Consider the following 6,000-nt stretch of genomic DNA (forward strand, 5'->3'; position numbering starts at 1 on the left):
TCGGAACACCTTTGTCACTCAGGGATGAGTCGAGCACCAAACTGCTTTTTTTTTTAAAATTCGGATAAAGTGTTGTGGTAACTAGTTGGTTAACGTGGTAACGAGTTGGTTAGCAGGGTTAAATGAGGACAGGCAGGGCGGGACAAAGGTGGGCGTGACAGAAAGACAACAACAGTACTACAATTAGTACTGCACTACTAGTACTGCACTACTAGTACTGCACCACTATTACTTAGTACCGCACAGCAGGACAGCAGGTACTATTTTCACTTCTCATACAATCTAAATTTATGCTTGCAGAAGTACCAACATAGTTACTACTAGATAAGGTGTGAATGCTCCAATGCTGAAATGCTGACAGAATGTAGTATGAATGTAAGAATAGTTGGAATGTTGAAGAGTTTGAATTTCCAGCAAAACCGGAATTTGGTTTGGAACTTGGGAAAGTGTTAGTTTGAATGTCCAGGGTGAGTGGAATGTGTTGATGTTGGAAAGGTTTGAATAGGTTGAAAAATGAAGTCCAGGATTTGTTTTTATAATTGTTGAAAGAGAGCACACAATTCCTGAAGAGGTTGAATATTTTGAAGTTGGAACAGTTTGAATCGGATAAAAAAATGTTGTGGAACTTTGAAAAATGTCCCATTGATTTCAATAGGAATTTAATGAAAATTTGGGAATTCCGGGGAAAAAAGGGAATTTATTATAAAATGGTAAAAAAAAAAAACTTGAATGAGTTGAAATGGTTGGTGTTTGAATTTTTCAAAATGGTCGAGAAATGAAGAAGTAGTAACATTTTAAATTGAGAAATTGTATTATGGAATTCCTGGAATTAAAAAAAAAAACGGGAATATTTTCAGTTCAGTTTGTTTATTTTTCCTGATAAAGACACATTTTTTGACGGTGGAACGGTTAAAGTGGTTTGAAAAATGTGGGAAAAGTAGTCGACAAAAAAAGGGCAATTCTGGGAATTCCTGGAATTTTTTTTCAACTTGGAAAAATGATAGTTTGAATGTCCAGGATGAGTGGAATGTGTTGAAGGTGGAATGGTTGGAATACGGTAGGTTGAAAAATGTGGGAATTGTGCAACTTGGAAAAATGTCTAATTCATTTCAATGGGAATTTCATTGAAATTGAGGAATTCCGGGAAAAGAGGGAATATTTTTTCTGAAAATGGAAAAAAATATATAAATGAGCTGAAATGGTTGGTGTTGAAATTGATCAAATCGGTCAAGAAATGTTGAAGTATTAACATTTTTAATTCAGAAATGGTATTACGGAATTCCTGAGATTTCGGGAAAAACGGGAATTTTTCCAGTACAAAAAACAAAGTTGTTTTTTGTACTGTTTTGATGGTGGAACGGTTGAAGTGGTTTGAAAAATGTGGAAAAGGTAGTCGACAGAAAAAGGGTGAAAAAGGAGTTTGAAAAATCGGGAATTCCTGGAATTTTTTTTTCAACTTGGAAAAATGATAGTTTGAATGTCCAGGATGAGTGGAATGTGTTGATGTTGGAATGCTTTGAATAGGTTGAAAAATGTGGGAATTGTGCAACTTGGAAAAAAGTCCCATTCATTTCAGTGGGAATTTCATTGAAATTTAGGAATTCCGGGAAAAGAGGGAATATTTTTTTGAAAATGGAAAAAAAAATATGAATGAGCTGAAATGGTTGGTGTTGGAATTTATCAAAACGGTCGTGAAATGTTGAAGTAGTTGCATTTTGTATTGATAAATGGTATTGCGGAATTCCTGGGATTTCGGGAAAAACAGGAATTTTTCCAGTTTATATTTCCAGAATAGTTTGAATGTTGAAGAGTTTGAATTTCCGGGAAAACCGGAATTTGGTTTGGAACTTGGGAAAGTGTTAGTTTGAATGTCCAGGGTGAGTGGAATGTGTTGATGTTGGAAAGGTTTGAAAAGGTTGAAAAATGAAATCCAGGATTTGTTTTTATAATTGTTGAAAGAGAGCACACAATTCCTGAAGAAGTAGAATATTTTGAAGTTGGAACAGTTTGAATTTGATAAAAAAAATGTAGGACTTGTAGAACTTTGGAAAATGTCCCATTGATTTCAATAGGAATTTAATGAAAATTTGGGAATTCCGGGGAAAAAAGGGAATTTTTTAGAAAATGGTAAAAAAAACAAAAAAACTTGAATGAGTTGAAATGGTTGGTGTTGGAATTTTTCAAAACGGTCGAGAAATGTTGAAGTAGTAACATTTTAAATTGAGAAATTGTATTATGGAATTTTTGGAATTAAAAAAAAACCGGGAATATTTTCAGTTCAGTTTGTTTATTTTTCCTGATAAAGACGAATGTTTTGACGGTGGAACGGTTAAAGTGGTTTGAAAAATGTGGGAAAGGTAGTCGACAAAAAAAGGGTGAACAAGGGGTTTGAAAAAAACGGGAATTCTTGGAATTTTTTTTCAACTTGGAAAAATTATACTTTGAATGTCTAGGATGAGTGGAATGTGTTGAAGGTGGAATGCTTTGAATAGGTTGAAAAATGTGGGAATTGTGCAACTTGGAAAAATGTCCAATTCATTTCAATGGGAATTTCATTGAAATTTAGGAATTCCGGGAAAAGAGGGAATATTTTTTCTGAAAATGGAAAAAAAATATATCAATGAGCTGAAATGGTTGGTGTTGAAATTGATCAAATCGGTCAAGAAATGTTGAAGTATTAACATTTTTAATTCAGAAATGGTATTACGGGATTCCTGAGATTTCGGGAAAAACTGGAATTTTTCCAGTACAAAAAACAACTTCGTTTTTTGTCCTGTTTTGATGGTGGAACAGTTGAAGTGGTTTGAAAAATGTGGGAAAAGTAGTCGACAGAAAAAGGGTGAAAAGGGAGTTTGAAAAAACGGGAATTCCTGGAATTTTTTTTTAACTTGGAAAAATGATAGTTTGAATGTCCAGGATGAGTGGAATGTGTTGGTGTTGGAATGCTTTGAATAGGTTAAAAAATGTGGGAATTGTGCAACTTGGAAAAATGTCCCATTCATTTCAGTGGGAATTTCATTGGAATTTAGGAATTCCGGGAAAAGAGGGAATATTTTTTTGAAAATGGAAAAAAAAAATATGAATGAGCTAAAATGGTTGGTGTTGGAATTTATCAAAACGGTCGTGAAATGTTGAAGTAGTTGCATTTTGTATTGATAAATTGTATTGTGGAATTCCTGGGATTTCGGGAAAAACAGGAATTTTCCCAGTTTATATTTCCAGAATAGTTGAAGAGTTTGAATTTCCGGGAAAACCGGAATTTGGTTTGGAACTTGGGAAAGTGTTAGTTTGAATGTCCAGGGTGAGTGGAATGTGTTGATGTGGGAAGGGTTTAGATAGGTTCAAAAATGTGGGAATTGTGCAACTTGGAGAAATGTCCCATTCATTTCAATGGGAACTTCCTGGAATTTTGGGAAAAGCGGGATTTTTTTGGAAAATGATTAGGAGCATGAATGAGCTGAATTGGTAGGTGTTGGAATGGTTTAAACCGGGCAAGAAATGTTGGAAGTAGTAAATGGTATTATGGATAATATGGATTTTTGTCTTTCTTTCTTTAGTTTGTTTCCAACATGAACACACTTACAGCATAATAAATCACACAATTTCATATAATTTCACTTTACATCATGTCCGAAAAGAAGTAGGAAGAAGTAAAAAAGCTTATTTAATCCTACCCCTTTCCCACTTCAGAGCGTTTACAAATATATACATTCATTTACTGACTTTTGTTTTTATAGTAAAATGACATCCGTGAATGAGTAATACAACAGTTTTGTAATATATAATTAAGTCAGTCATTATTAACATACTGAGATGAAGAATATCTTCTTTTCAAAAAGGTTGAAGGTGTTTCTCATAATTAGTATCAATGTTCTTTATGCAGCCTGAGGTGGGAAAAGTGGGGTCAATTTCGTTTGTAAGAGTTTGATCCTGAGGGCGTGTTTTATATTTGCCATTTTGTGGCTTTCCTGTGAGCCAGGGGCCTGCTGGTCACGTTTGTTCTTGACATAATCCTCTCACAAACACAACAGTCGCTCTTTTGTTTCTGCTTCTACATTTTTCTGCTAACTCTTGGCATTATTGTGAAGGCCAGCGTCCAAATAAGCTACTGCCAGCATGCCATTGTAGCCCACAGGAGGCTGCACATTTCCTGAAAGCTAAGCTGCCTTCACTGTTATTCTGATTCTGTACAAAACCCAAAACCAGTGAAGTTGTGTAAATGGTAAATAAAAAGAGAATACAACAAATCCTTTTCAACTTATATTCAATTGAATAGACCGCAAAGACAAGATATTTAACCTTCGAACTGGTTAGTTTTTGCAAATATTAGCTCATTTTGAATTTGATGCCTGCAGCATGTTTCAAAAAAGCTGGCACAAGTGGCAAAAAAGAGTGAGAAAGTTGAGGAATGCTCATCAAAGACTTATTTGGAACATCCCACAGGTGAACAGGCTAATTGGGAACAGGTGGGTGCCATAAAAATAGATTCCATGAAAGGCTCAGTCATTCACAAGCAAGGACAGGGCGAGGGTCACCACTTTGTCAACAAATGCCTGAGCAAATTGTTTAAGAACAACATTTCTCAAGCAGCTATTGCAAGGAATTTAGGGATTTCACCATCTGCGCTCCGTAATATCATCAAAAGGTTCAGAGAATCTGGAGAAATCACTGCACGTAAGCGGCAATGCTGAAAACCAACATTGAATGCCTGTGACCTTGGATCCCTCAGGCGGTACTGCATCAAAAAGCAACATTAGTGTGTAAAGGATATCACCACATGGGCTCAGGAACACTTCAGAAAACCACGGTCAGTAACTACAGTTGGTCGCTACGTCAGTTCCCAAAACGTGTACTGAGTGTAGTTAAAAGGAAAGGCCATGTAACACAGTGGTAAAGATGCCCCTGTGACAATGTGTTGCTGCCATTCAATTCTAAATTAAGGATTATTTGAAATATTCAATTGAATATACACCAGCAGATGACATGGCACCCCAAACCATCACCCAACCATGCAAATTTTGCATTTCCTTTGGAAATCGAGGTCCCAGAGTCTGGAGGAAGACAGGAGAGGCACAGGATCCACGTTGCCTGAAGTCTAGTGTAAAGTTTCCACCATCAGTGATGGTTTGGGGTGCCATGTCATCTGCTGGTGTCGGTCCACTCTGTTTCCTGAGATCCAGGGTCAACGCAGCCGTCTACCAGCAAGTTTTAGAGCACTTCATGCTTCCTGCTGCTGACCTGCTCTATGGAGATGGAGATTTCAAGTTCCAACAGGACTTGGCGCCTGCACACAGCGCAAAATCTACCCGTGCCTGGTTTACGGACCATGGTATTTCTGTTCTAAATTGGCCCGCCAACTCCCCTGACCTTAGCCCCATAGAAAATCTGTGGGGTATTGTGAAAAGGAAGATGCAGAATGCCAGACCCAAAAACGCAGAAGAGTTGAAGGCCACTATCAGAGCAACCTGGGCTCTCATAACACCTGAGCAGTGCCAGAAACTCATCGACTCCATGCCACGCCGCATTAACGCAGTAATTGAGGCAAAAGGAGCTCCAACCAAGTATTGAGTATTGTACATGCTCATATTTTTCATTTTCATACTTTTCAGTTGGCCAACATTTCTAAAAATCCCTTTTTTGTATTAGCCTTAAGTAATATTCTAATTTTGTGACACACGGAATTTTGGATTTTCATTTGTTGCCACTTCAAATCATCAAAATTAAATGAAATAAACATTTGAATGCATCAGTCTGTGTGCAATGAATAAATATAATGTACAAGTTACACCTTTTGAATGCAATTACTGAAATAAATCAAGTTTTTCAAAATATTCTAATTTACTGGCTTTTACCTGTATATGTTGTCAAATAAGTTATTTACACATAAATATTTAGTAAATGTTTATTTACATACATTAATTGTTTCCAAACAATGGTAGTGAAACAAAACCGGTAATGATCCTGAGCCTTGCAACAACACAGTCCCAGGTGTATTTAAGC

The 6,000-nt window shown here is 36.4% G+C and overlaps 1 protein-coding gene across 1 annotated transcript in view; it reads left to right on the top strand.

The window, feature by feature from the left end:
* ephx1 (epoxide hydrolase 1, microsomal (xenobiotic)) overlaps window positions 1-6,000 on the top strand; it is a 37,306-nt gene that overhangs the window by 7,360 nt on the left and 23,946 nt on the right. The window lies entirely within an intron of this gene.

The sequence above is a fragment of the Nerophis lumbriciformis genome, linkage group LG29 (assembly GCF_033978685.3).
Source record: "Nerophis lumbriciformis linkage group LG29, RoL_Nlum_v2.1, whole genome shotgun sequence".
Classification (NCBI taxonomy): domain Eukaryota; kingdom Metazoa; phylum Chordata; class Actinopteri; order Syngnathiformes; family Syngnathidae; genus Nerophis; species Nerophis lumbriciformis.